The sequence below is a fragment of the Podarcis raffonei genome, chromosome 9 (genome assembly GCF_027172205.1).
Source record: "Podarcis raffonei isolate rPodRaf1 chromosome 9, rPodRaf1.pri, whole genome shotgun sequence".
NCBI classification, from domain to species: Eukaryota; Metazoa; Chordata; class Lepidosauria; order Squamata; family Lacertidae; genus Podarcis; species Podarcis raffonei.
In genome coordinates this window covers 55704672-55718386 of record NC_070610.1, presented here as the reverse complement: position 1 = coordinate 55718386, position 13715 = coordinate 55704672, and the positions used below count along the sequence as shown (strand labels likewise).

The following is a 13715-nucleotide window of genomic DNA, read 5'->3' as shown; positions in this document are numbered from 1 at the left end:
TAACAACAGCTCCCTGCCCTATTCATCCTTACTGTGATGCTGTGAAGTGCCATGCTGTTGTTCCCATTTAGCAGATTGGCAACCAATACTGAGAGACAGAAATAGGATGGGGTGAGACCATCAGATTCGTTTCGCCTCAGTTTCCTTTTTTTTTTTTTTGCAATTTTACGTTCAGTCTATATCACTTTGCATTTTTTTTAAGTGCTCGTGAAAATTTCTCAGCGTTTTTGTATGTCTCCCCTAACTCACACATTTTGGTATGCATTTTGGCTATTATGTACATTTTTACAAGCAACCCCCTAATACAATGCATTTTGGTATATTTTCACTAATATATGCATTTATCCACACTTTCCCCAAGCATATGCATTTTGTTTTGTTTCTTATTAGGTTGGGGAACTGCATTAAAAAATTCAGAGAAGTGTAAATTTCAAAGGATGGTTGTGTTTCAGTTCATATATTGTTTCACGTAATGTGAATTATGTTGATTCACCTTCACATGCAGACTGGATCAAATTTCTTCCCCATTCTTAGGCAGAAACTTATGTGAACATCCACAGTGAATGCATGCGTAAGCTGCAATTTGAATCCAGTTCTTCACTGGAAAACCCTGGCTATGACATCCAAATTCACCTGAGTCCAATGTTCAAGTGGGCATCAATGAGGGAAGCTGAACACCAAATGACCTCATTCAATGGGCAGTTACTACACCCCTAATATTTGGGGAGGCTGCCATTACAAACATCACAAACCTTTTGACAAGATCTATTTTATCAAATGGCCTCTGGCCTTCCGAGGCCCCATTCTACCAGCACCCTCCATCCACCACATTTTGAGCCAAACATTAACAGTGAAAAATGTTTAGCATAGCCTTAGTCGTGACATTTTCTGCGTGGTGACATGCTTTGCATGGTGATGAACTGGTACAGATTTATCTAGTTGTAGTAATGTGGTTGTGTGTGTGTGTCTCAATCACTAGTGGCTCTTAATAAGCAGCAGAGGCAGTCACATGTTCTCCTGGCAACAGGGGAAGAGGTGTGGCTAGCTATGGGTTGGCTATCCCAGAGCTCGCCTGGCCTTGCCCTGCTCCACCCCTTTCCTGACCCTGAGGACACCTCTATATCCACTTCTTCCTTGCCACAAGTCACTCCTGCTCAAAATGGAAAAGGCTTTGTTTCATGGCACATGGGAGGACATGTTTGAAGGGTCCCGCTCTCCATTTCTGAAGGGTCCTGATGTGGTAGCATTCTAGAGCATGAGGCCTTCCCCACCACCAATGAAGCCACTGCCAGTTAGCTTAGAGTGGGAAAAGCAAGGGAAGCAGACTGGCCCAAGTGCCAACTCCATTATGAGTCATGCCAAACTTTGGGTATGGTGTTTAGCTCACAATGGGCTCAAGGATTCAAAATGCTCCCTGCTCTGGCATTCACTGCTACCACTAACTCTATGATAGTTCTCTGCCCCCTTATCTACTATATTATATGCAGACATATTATCGAAAGGAACATTTGTATGAACTGCCTTTCATATTGTTTGTGTGAGAGCTGCCCCATCAACCTAAGGATGATTTTTGTCATGCAAACAATTTTGTGTTTCATGACTTTTTTGTGTTTTTAATGACCTTTTCATGCTGCAACATAAATAAAAGGTATGTATCTGTTCTTGTAAAGTGATGGCCCTTTGGGCAAATCTACACCATATATTTAAAGCATGTGGCTTCCCTTAAAGGATCCTGGGAAATGTAGTTTGTTAAGGGTGCTAGCGATGGTTGCTTTGTGAGATGAAAACCGTTCCCAGGGTGCTTTAGGGAAAACCGTGTGCTTTAAATCTTCACTGAATGAACTTTAAATGCATGTGAAGGATCTGTACTTTCTCTGTCTTAAAAATATATTGTCTTGAAGGTTTCAGAAAGTGACATCATTGGAGAATATGGACGTGATGCATTTTAGTACCCTGTTCTTCAACACCTGTTAAAGTATTTAGTTGAGTCACGGGGCCTCTTTCCCTATAATAGCAGGGTGGGTTTTTAAAAAGCCAAATAAAATTATTGGTTATAAATTATCAAAATGATTCCTGAATGGAAAACTACTTACTAAAAATTATTTCATAAATAATCTTGGGATTAAATTAAAAGAGTAGTGTATGGGGGCCATTAAAAAGAAAATCAACCATAAGATATTAACAATATGTTCTCTTTAAACCTAAAAAAAATATTATGCGAGCTGGAACATTTGCCTGCCCTTCCAAATCATATTCCCTCCATGCCTGTTCCAAGACTTGGCCATTTGCTTTGGAAGAGAAACACACAGTGTTGCTGAAGATTGGAAAAAGAGCTTGGGGTCAAGGGTCGACACAGTAAGGGAGTTTGCTCTTTAAGAGGTTATCTGTGGATCTGCAAAGCCAAAGTGTAATTGGGTTCTGTGATGTGATTTTAGTGTGTAATTGTATATGATCTTGGCTAGTTTCAAAGACAAGCTTGGAAGATTTTTCTGGCTGGTTTGCGATAGCAATATTGGGCAGTCTATGAAAGCCTCTGATGGACAATTCGGCTACTTTGGGGCAGGGGGAGGGGAGAGGTATCTCAAATCATAAGGCCAGGGCTCTATGTTAATTATAAATTTAGCAGGCAATTTCTAATACAGATTGTGCTACCACCTGAAACTGAGGCAAACTCTGCAAATTAAGACACTTGGCTCAGTTTAGAGTGATTGCAAACAATGTAATCTCCCATTTGCTCCTGAGCATCAGCCTGTCCATTACACATGGGATGATTTTGCATCTTTATTAACACTACATCAGAGTTAACTGAATTGGTCTCCCTGGTCTCTTCCTCTTGCCTTTTGGGTTTATCAGATTTCAAGTTCCTGATTTTTTCTTCTTCCCATCCTGCCCTCCCCCTAACAATGTGAAACAAACATTTCCTATTGTTTTAGTTGTTTAGGCTTTCCTTGATTAAGCTGTCACTGCTGTCAGTTATGCTCTTATAAGCCTGCTTGGATCTATTTCATGTTAAGAAAAAGCTCAGATAAATCCAGGAAAGCTTAATGTTTATCCAATGTGAAAATAATTACTCAAAAGTGTTATTCTTAATCCAGATAATTAGAGTGAGGAAGGAAAGATCAGTGTCATTGTGAATTATGCCCTGGCAATTGACTCTTGGTCCTTGTAAGTTTCAGGTGAAGATGTGAATGGATAAAGGTTAGATTAACCGTAATCCAAAGTATCTGCAACCTTAATCTGTTATGATACAAGGATGATCAGTTAAAAAGAGCTGGATTGTGGGATTGTTTCTGGTTGGATAAGATGCTGCTCAACTGGGACTCATCTTAAAACATGCTTAGTACCATGTCACTGCAGCTGTAAGCACTTCTGCACGGCGGCAGACTGTCACACAGCTAAAGCACAGCCAGCCTACTGGCCTCATAGGCAGCACTTGGTAACATTATCCTGCACAGTAGGATCTGTGTTTTGAATTAACATGCCTTAATGTTGGTCGTATGGAAAAATGGACAGGGATAGTTAGATAGAAAGGCTTTGCTTGATGACAATTAGAGTGTGTTTTGTAGAAAAAATGACACTCGGTGCTGATTCCCAAAGACATAGGCATAAATAAAATAATTTGTAGTGTTACACATAATCTTGAAAACTTTTTTTTTTAAAAGTAACTTGAAGACTGAAATTTTACTTCAGGAAAAGGTGCTCTTCTGAATGAATGAATGAATGAATGAATGAAATTTATTACAGTCCCAGACCAGATTCACATACCGTACTAAGCGGAAATAAAACACAATAGAATTAAGTTTGAATTAACAATCAATATAACAATAAACAATATGAATATGACAGCCATTAGAAATGTGGTTTAGGTCTTAGTCTCTAAAATATTATCTAGAGCTTGCATCTGAGGCCTTAGTCTTTGTAATAGCACAGCTTGTTCCCTGAGTTTTATGGCAGCCGAACAAAATTTGGCCACCCCTAGCATGATCTCTGGTTCCTTATCCTCTATCAGGGATTTTAAGCATTGAGGTTCAGACCCACTTGGAATTTTGTGTATAACAGGGGTGATAAAAACGGAATTAATTCTTGATAATTCGTTGATCAATTCATTAGGCATGTTGTTAGCCATATTGTTTGGGGCATCCAACAAGAATTGGAGGGCACCACTTTGGCAACCTCTGCTGTGGGAGCAAAGAGACCAAGCTGTCAACCAGTGAACTCCAGCTTCAGATCTCACCACCACATCAAACTCCATTTCTTGCAGCCCCAGATCCCTCGCTCCATCACCTCATCCCACCTGCTATACGGGCATAATAATACTGGGCTATCATAAGAGAGAGTTGTAAGGTTTCCTGAGATATGAATGGTTGGGAACCCCCTTGAGTGAAACATACATGCTATGTATTACTGAAATAGGTCATTAACCCGTTATCTGCATTGTCTTTGTTTGCATTGTCCATTATATTACTCATGTTGATGCAAAACCATTTAAAAACTCTATGTGTGAGTTACTAACAACAGCGTTAGCTACAAAAAGCCATTTATTAGTCATTTAATATCTGTGGTGATATTGCTTCTGGTAGCAAACCCAGCATGTGGGACCCAGGAGGTGGCTCAGTCAAGGGAATGGAATCTTCTGTCAGTTTCCAGCTCCTCTAGGCCCTTGCCAAACATACTACCTTAATGTTCGAGGGGTTTGGAAACAGAATGAAGGAAAACATAAACTTGCTGTGAGAAATCCTATTCCTAGCTGGACAGAATGATCATTTAATACCCACAGGCCACTAGGAAAGAAGAAAATGTCCAAGGCAACCATGGAAAACTGTACAGATTAGCACAGATTAGTCATAGTTCCATCTATCAGGTGTCTCAGATGTTTACTTTTTTGTTTCAGACAGGAATGGTCTGAATGGAATTCTTTGCACCACACTTAATTTTCTTCTACTTCTTTTTTAAAAGGAGTACTTTTCTAAAATAATTGCCAAATGAGCATTAGAAAAATGAGTGAGATATAATTACCTTTCACATTTCTTGAAAAAATTGTAGCATTACTGTGGAGAAAGGAGGAAAGGGCCACTTATTCAAGCCTAATGTACCTAGTAGTGATAATCTAAGGTAGGCTTCCCTCACCTGGTCTGTTCCCCTCTCCTGCAATACTCATCAGCCCTAGCCAGCACGGTAAATGGCTAACAGGTTTTTGTTTTTTCCTTCAAAGAAAAGCATCTGCTGTTGGCCAGAATTATGAATGGAGGACCAGTGGGTATGAGGCAAGGAGCAATAGCTCTGTTCAACCTCCTGGATTGTGTTTAAATATATAAGAATAAAGTACAAAATAAGTCATGTGCACTCTTGCATTGAGTCAATTTGGAGCTATTTCCTTAAAATCTCAGAGAAAGTTTAAGAACATAGGAATAGCCTCCTGGATCAGGCCAAGGGTCCATCTAGTCCAGCATCCTGTTCTCGCAGTGGTTAACCAGATTCCTATGGAAAACCAGCAAGGAGGATTTGAGCACAAGAGCACTCTCCCCTCCAGTGGTTTCCAGCAACTGGCATTCAGATGCATTGCTGCCTCCAACTGTGGGGGTGGAGCTTAGCCATCATGGTTAGTAGCCATCAATAGCCCTCTCCTCCATGAATTTTTCCAATGCTCCCTTAAAGCCATCCCAGTTGGTTCCCATCACCACCTTCTGTGGAAGCGCATTGCTTAGGCACGGGAAAGATGCTTTGAAAAGATAGGAAGGAGATTTAGCAGATCAAAGGGGTATGATGAGTTCCTTAGTTTTATCAGAGTTTGGAAAGTTCATTTTTAAAAAGGAACTAATTTCAACATGCGCCAAAAGGAACTAATTCCAGTTCACATCCATCCCTTACAAAGTGAACTAGTTCAGGTCATGTTCAGTTCACAGTTCAATTCAAGTCCATCCAAATGATCCTTGGCATTTTTTGGTCAATATACAGAATGTTACAAGCTGGGGTGCTAAAATATAAAATATACCAAAAACAAACCAAACGTACAGGTGAATGTGAATAGTTTATTTTAATTCTCCCCAACGATTATGATCTTTAAACTGAAAGTCCCAAAGAGTCTAAAAAATAAAAAGTAAGAATTATCCTGAAGATGAACCCCAAAATGAACTTAATTCATATTCACTTCACCCAGCAATTATGGGAACTACTTTGGGGTGTAGTCCAGAGCTTTTTGGACTTATTCAGTGAGCATTAAACCAAACTAGTTCATTCCCCAAAGCACTGCGTTTTACTTTTGCAGCCCAGAGATGTCACAGCCCTAGCTTCTTTCTAAAGGAGAAGTCTATCATCATGAGCTGGCTTACTTAAGAAAAGTAGATTTGAATAAATAATGGGAGGTGCTGGCCAGTATGGAGCAGAACATGAGTGAAATATTACCTTAAGCAGTTTTTAGCTAGAATAACTAATATTGCCAATTTTCGAAAGCAACTTGAATCAGATGAATGTACTGGCTTTGTCAAAGCATCACTCTGTTTGTGCCACACCATCTCATTCTTTATAGTCCCCCTTTTTCTCCCTCCCTCTTTTTACTTTTACTTTGCTAATGTATAAAACACATGCACCCCCTTGGACTGAAGCAGGGTTTTTTTTTTGTCTTTGTCTAAAGGGGAATCAAAACTTTAGTTGGAGACAGAAAATATTTATGGGGTTGTCACATTAGAGAAGTGATGACAGAAAAGTCCCTATAGTCACAAATGAATGTGACATATCACACTCAATTTTGTGGTCTCTTTGGCTCCTGCCTAGCTAGTATTTCCCTTGACATATATGTTACCATGCTCAGATTCTATTACTATTACTATTTTAATAGTTCTTTGATATGGAGAAAAAATGGTAACCAGCCTAAACATGTGAAAAATGAAATCAGCCCTACGGAATCTTCAATATGCTGGGTTATATGTATTGACATTTTTCGAAGTCCATTTAGATTTATCCCAGTCAAAAGTCTTTTAGCACAATATGACTCCAAAATGGATTTTACATTCTGCTAATGTAAAAAATAAAATAAAATCACATGTTGCATGTATATCCCACATTTTCCCCACGATAAAATCAAAGCGGGACACTGTATGTCCAGGTAGCCTCACATCTAAGCAATGATCAGATCCAGACCCGCTTGGATTCAGCAATGTGGCTGTATCATGTGCCTTTATACCAGCACTTCCATTCTCAATGCAGCCACTTAGAAGGAAAGAATAATGTCACCAAACAAATGAGATTTGGGGGGGGGGCGGGGTGGACGGATGACTTGTGCAGCATTAAGGCCTGTTCAGATGTACTCTGCCCATCTGACTGGGTTGCCCCAGCTACTCTGGGCAGCTTGCAGCATGGATAAAAACATAATAAAACATTAAGCATTAAAAAGCTTCCCTATACGAGGCTGCCTTCAGATGTCTTCTAAAGGTTATATAGATACTCATCTCCTTGATCAACTAACACATCCCATCAATGCAATGATTTCTTTCTTTATAAATTTCAGTAAACAAAAAACAAAACAAACATCAAGCTAAAAGCAATAATAAAAACAGTCATAAACACATGAAGAATACAACTACATGCTGATAAAATAATAACCATAACAATCATGGAAAGCTTTAAAAAAGTAGTTGAACACAAGGTTCATATTGGTGGGGCCTGCATCACCTCTGGCAGCATCTATTTTATGAGTCAGTTTCTCAGAAATGGCAATGAACATGACTTTTTACAACCATCATTCCATAGATCAATGCAAGGATTTCCACTTGTACGATTGAACTTCCTTCCCTTTCCTCCACCTGCATCTCACCTAGATCTGTTCTAGGCATTTCCCCAACCCCACAGAGCAGATTTGGGAGGAAGTGGGGTGCAGGCGTGGGGAGGGTAGAGGGAAAATTCCACTGCATAAATGTTAAGTTGGAGACTGCCTATAGTTTACAGTCATTTGTTGCTGATTTTCAGTCAACCTACCCCAGGCTGGGTAAGATGGGTAAGTGTCCCATTGTTATGCAGTGTACTCAGTATATATTAAGCTCTGACAGCTGGAGGGAAATGGCAGTTGCAGTCAGGTGCAGCTGCTGCAGTGCCAGGCAGTCTTCTGGCTTCGGAGTGATTGGGGAAGGATATCACTTCCTCCTCCACCAATTGCACTGGCTGCTGGGGCTTGCCGCAGGTAAGCTAGGGAGTGTGGTTAGGGGGAGCAGACCAGAGGGAAAACTTCTTGCCTCTAGTCCACTCCCTGGCTATAAAAGCCAGGTGAACCCAGGACTCAGTCTCAGTTGATTCCCCACCTACCTTAAGCATTATGTTGCAGGAATGCCCATGGGTAAGTGGACAGCCCTTGTGTAAGACCATGCTGTAGCAGTCTTCAGTTGCGTGTTCAGAACCAGAGACCTCCCCCCTAAATAAAGACACACTTGACTCAAATTTTAGTTTGGTTTTTGGCAGAATTTAGGCCACAGCTTTATTGATTACAGAAGGTGGTTGCATAGGCTCTGGTTCGACTAGCTCCCTGCACCCTTGCAGGCAGCGCTGACCCAGGGCACCAGCATAGGTCAGCCAAGGGTGAACACCTGGGTAGGCGAAAAGCCGGGAACAGTGTTCACCACCCAGATGCCCCCCTGGACTCAGGCATGGGCACAACCCCCTTTCGGCGGTTGACCAAACCAGTTGAGTCCCTGGATTCCTTTAACGGAATACCCTTCACATAGGGATGGCGAGACCATTCTCCCATCCCTATCACCTGAATCAGTGCCCATCCACAACCTTACAAGTTGTGATGATTTGCTACGTGGCAGGTGAAACCCAAATGGCAACAGCCAATCAGCCAAGTTGGGAAATTCCCGCCATGCCCCTGTCCCAACAACAGACGACACACGACGGAATAGCAAGGTCAATAGCAAAATGGCCCAAATATAGGGAGAGGTGGGCGGGTGTTCCGAATGCATGAGCTGAAAGAGGAAGCTCTGGGTCATGTGCATGGGTATATATAGGTCCCTTGATCCATTTGGACTGCGCCCCATTGGCTAGATTGAACCCAACAAGAAGGAACCTACTAATCGGGTGTTGTGGCTATCCAATCTCACCCACCCACAACACAGGAGGTCAGTCTCCAGGTCTCACCGCAACACGTGCCCTCTTTTAGGGAGGACACGATTTGCCATATTCAGGACCAAGGAGGAATTTAGATTGGACCTACCTCATAGCAACTGTCACAACTTGATGGTGAATAAGGCATTGAGTTGGATCCTTAGTCAAGTGTACGGGGGAGCCCCTCCCTCTGCTCCAAGGAACCAGGGTTCATTCCCATTAAAGGAATGAACTCCCAATATGGTGATCTGGAAGGGGTCACCCTGATTTGATGTACATCATGGGGCGATCCTTAACCTTGGTTAACCCTGCCAAATAGTGAACTAGCGGACCCTGGGTTTTGATCCAAGCAGAAAATAAGTTCATACTGAAGTGGGAAAACTAACTCAATACCTGCACCAAAACTTGCTGACTTCTGGAATCAATAAAATTATAGCTTGCTTAATCCCCAAATAACCTGTGTTTATTGCAACTTCCCATGCCTTAGTCCCACAGCCCACAGTTTCACTGTGCCTGGAAACAATGGGGAATTCACACAGCTGTTTTGTCATGTGATGGACTGAACAATGTACTTGTTTGAATAGGCCATGAACAGTGAATTATTGCTATTGTTATTATTCCTTTATACATCACCTTACATCACAAAGGTCCCATGTTGACTTACAATACTGCAAAAATACATACAAGACACATACAACAAAAGTCAAACTTCAATATCCAAAAGTTGAAACATCCAACCTCTCACAACACTACAGAGTGATCCACCATTAAAAACAACAAATTAATAAACCTTATACCAACCAATAAGATAGCACAAGTAGAAATAAACTCTTCCTCGATATATGGGCTCCCTGTTCAGTCTTTGGCTTTATTTTTTCTTTCTTTCAGAGATACATTAAAGAGTTTAATAGTTCACATTGAAAGTCAGCATGAGAAAGACAAAATACTTTTATTGTATTTCACACTGTGCTTTATGGCAATTTATCAAATTAAGAGCATAGTTTTCAAGTGACCCTTCTGGCCTACCAAACAGTGTAAGTTACATTGGGAAAGCCCAGCTAAACTTCTCATTTTTAATATCACTTTCCTACCATGGGGCAGCAAAGTCTGAGAACTCCACTGTTAGCACCCGCTAGGCAGGTGTTAGTTATTGACTGTAAATATCAGTAACACATAATAATCTAGAAGCACTCTGTAAAATCACTTCTTTTCCTCTGTAGCTATTCCTGTGGATAGGAACATAAAACGGTTACACCACATAGAATTATAATGTGCGTGTGAGAGGCACCAAGGTTGATTCCCAGACCTATTCCACCAGAGGCACCAAAAGAATGCTCTTTGTTCAGTACTGACCTGCGGTGCTTAATTTCAGCTGGATCTCAGCACAGCTTAACCCCAGAACACCATGGGAAATATTTCAGGATCAAAAACCCATCCCTGGAAATGTGTGTCCTAACCAAAGTGGGAGGTTTGGGAAGACTAAAAAAAAATCCATAGGGTCAACTTCCTTTGTCAGTTGAGCTCTATATGTCTACTCTGCTGGGCAGTGGCCCTCCAAGGTGTCAAGCAGAGAACTTTAACATTGCATCCAAGTTGGGATGCAGTGCAACTAAGTAATACAGTGGTATCTCAAGTTACAGACACTTCAGGTTACAGAAGCTTCAGGTTACAGACTCCGCTAACCCAGAAATATTACCTCGGGTTAAGAACTTTGCTTCAGGATGAGAACAGAAATCACACGGCAGCGGTGCAGCGGCAGCGGGAGGCCCCATTATCTAAAGTGGTACCTCAGGTTAAGAACATTTTCAGGTTAAGAACAGACCTCCAGAACAAATTAAGTTCTTAACCTGAGGTACCACTGTGCTACCTTTCTAGCACTCGCTGCACAGTTAAAATTGGGGAGAGGGGCTTTCCGGACTGTAAAGATTTCTTACAAGCAGTTTCAATTCCTAGCATCTTCTTATTTGGGAGCACTTTATAGTAGGATAGGTGCCAGGTTGTAAATTCCACTTCCTTTGCCTGTTGCAGTTGGGTGGGATCTTGGCTGCCTTTTGAACAGTCAGTTATGAGCCCAGATGTGGAGGGTGCATGGGATTTCACATCATTATAGATAATCTGATTGGCTCCTGTCCTGGCAGCGGCTTGTTGTGCTTCTGTGCATTGACTTCATTTCAGGTATAATGCACTGAAAATGTGTTGCACCGGGATGCTGCTCCATGCACTTCAGTGGACGCCGTCCGCACAGATTATTTAACAATGTTTACCCCTGAAAATATTGCTGCTATTTTTAACGGGAGGGTTCGTACATAAGGTTTCTATTGTCCATGCAAGAAAAAGAGGGAAGCAGAATCAATTTCCTCTTTAACATATTGATAAACAACTCCAGATATAGGGTCTGGAGTCAAGGGTGGGGGAGAGGGACACTCGATTTACCTCTGTATGACCTGCGTAGGAATGCTGGAAAAATTAATTCCAGAATATTATGTCAACATTCCTTGAAGTTGTGGATATGATTTACATAGTAGGTCTTCTCTCTTTGTCCAGCTTCTTTCATCTTGATACTGTAAATTGCTTTCATTTCCCCCCCACCCCACCAACCACCCCACCCCAATCTGTATGCTTGAGGTATTGTTGTGATAAATTATAGAGGTACAGAACTGAAAATGGTGTGTAGATTGTCTAAGAAATTGAGTGCAGTCAGCCTTAAAAGTGGTGAATGATGTGCTAAAGCAGCTACCTTACCCTGGTCATGTCACATATGTCGTCAATGAGCAGCTGCTTTTAACTTTTGCCTTCGCCCAGGGGCACACGAGAGCAGCTGGATTTATTGAATTAATAACTGCTCCATTTGGGGGTGTTTTGTTTTCCCGTGACCGTGAAATCTGGCTATAATGTTAGCAAAGTGTAAGACAGGGCTCCTTTCACCCAAACAAGGTGATGTCTTCTCTTTTCTCATCATTTACCTCTGCATCTTCAAAGTGGAAGATAATTGGGAAATCCCTGATGAGTTGTGGAATGAAATCATCCCTGGAATTGCGGGGAGATGGAATTTGGTGTGGAGCAGTATGTCCACCAACAAGGGGGAAGCGATTACGCAGAACTCAAGAGTTAACTGGTTTCTCCTGCAGGTTTCCAGAGACTGCTGTACCTGTTTGAACATTCCCACTTTGTAATCGGATTCTTCATCCTGACCTCCTCATATCCCCCAAGTCTTTCGATGGTAAGTTATAATCAGCTGTACCCTAATCTCTTTATGTGATTTGGGCACATTCTTCAAGGGGGAACCAAACTGAGCGGGCTGTCTGGGAAACGGTGGCAATATGCCGCACACATGGAGAAGGTTGAATCAGTGACCTCTCATGCCTTTGACCAAAGAAGAGTGAGGTAAGCGCCCTACCGCAGCGCAACAGGGCAATTGTGATTAATGGGCTTTTGTTTTGAGTTACTATTATTCATGGCGGCTCATTTTTCAGAAACAATACATGAGGTAACACTTTCAGATTTCAGTGACTATGGTACATATTAAAGCCCTTGCCACTTTACATGGTTCTTATATCTCACCGAAAGTACTGGCGTCACCTTCGTTTTATGAAGGAGGGAAAACCCAGGGAGATTCAGTTTGCTTTTTTCTGGTCTGTAACTTGTTTTATTTACACACGGGGCACTGATTTTATCCTATGTGCGGTGGATTTTGTTTGTTTTATGTATGCACTTTAATTCCTTTATTTAGTCTGTCTCAACAAAGCAAGAGGTCTACCGAGGCCACACCTATTTGATATTGAGCAACAGAACAATCTGTCTGGCACAAGAAAATTACGTGCTTGGTATAACCATTTTCAGCGTGGTCCTCCTTGTACTATGGCATCTTATCTACAAGATCTAAGAGTTTGCAGACATAGAAAGGTTTTTTCAAGTGTGCAACTGAATGTACTGCGTTCAGCAGCACTTGAAGGCTATTTGAAGAGAATTCCATTCCACAATTGAGTCTGTGCATGTGGAAATGGCAGTGTTGAAACATACGTTCATTTATTGCTATTTCACTCTTCTTCTTTTTTACAGAAATGTCCATAAAAATGAACTTATTCCATTATTGTTATCTTATGAAGTACATGCATCTCATTTTTATGTGACTTTTTCCTTTGCAGACCACGACAAGCTGGTGACAGAAGAGTATGCAAAATGTCTAGCAGTTGCCTTTAAAGTAAGGGTGACGATGGTGCAATCTGATTCTTAAATTTGTATAGTTTTAAATTTGTAAACTGTGGGTGTTATTCACTACTAGCCCTCCTCGAATTAGACCCTATGAGGTTAGCAGACATGGCTAACTAAGTTTCCCTAATTTCAGTGGGTCTAATCTGAAAAGGACTTACTGTTTATATATTTTTATTTATCAAATTTGTATACCACCCTTCGTCAATAGATCTCAGGGCAGTTCCCAGCATACCTGCCATTCTGTATCCCTTAAATTCAGTTTTTACATGTTTGACGTAGTCTCTCTATAAATTGCAGTAGCTGATGTCAATACTTTTCTGTCTATTCATTTTTCTTATTGTCCGCATTTGCGCTACATTATGTTTGTTAGAATTTTTTTATGAAAAATGTTTTTTTTTAATGTTTAGAAATAA

At 41.2% G+C, this 13715-nt stretch overlaps 1 long non-coding RNA gene across 1 annotated transcript in view; it reads left to right on the top strand.

Moving 5' to 3' along the window:
- LOC128420906 (uncharacterized) overlaps positions 1 to 13310 on the top strand; it is a 71762-nt gene extending 58452 nt beyond the window's left edge. The window contains exons 2-3 of the long non-coding RNA XR_008332167.1: positions 12219 to 12310; positions 13236 to 13310. This is a non-coding gene — a long non-coding RNA (uncharacterized LOC128420906). The remainder of the gene's footprint in view (positions 1 to 12218; positions 12311 to 13235) is intronic.
- The last annotated feature ends 405 nt before the right edge of the window (positions 13311 to 13715 follow it).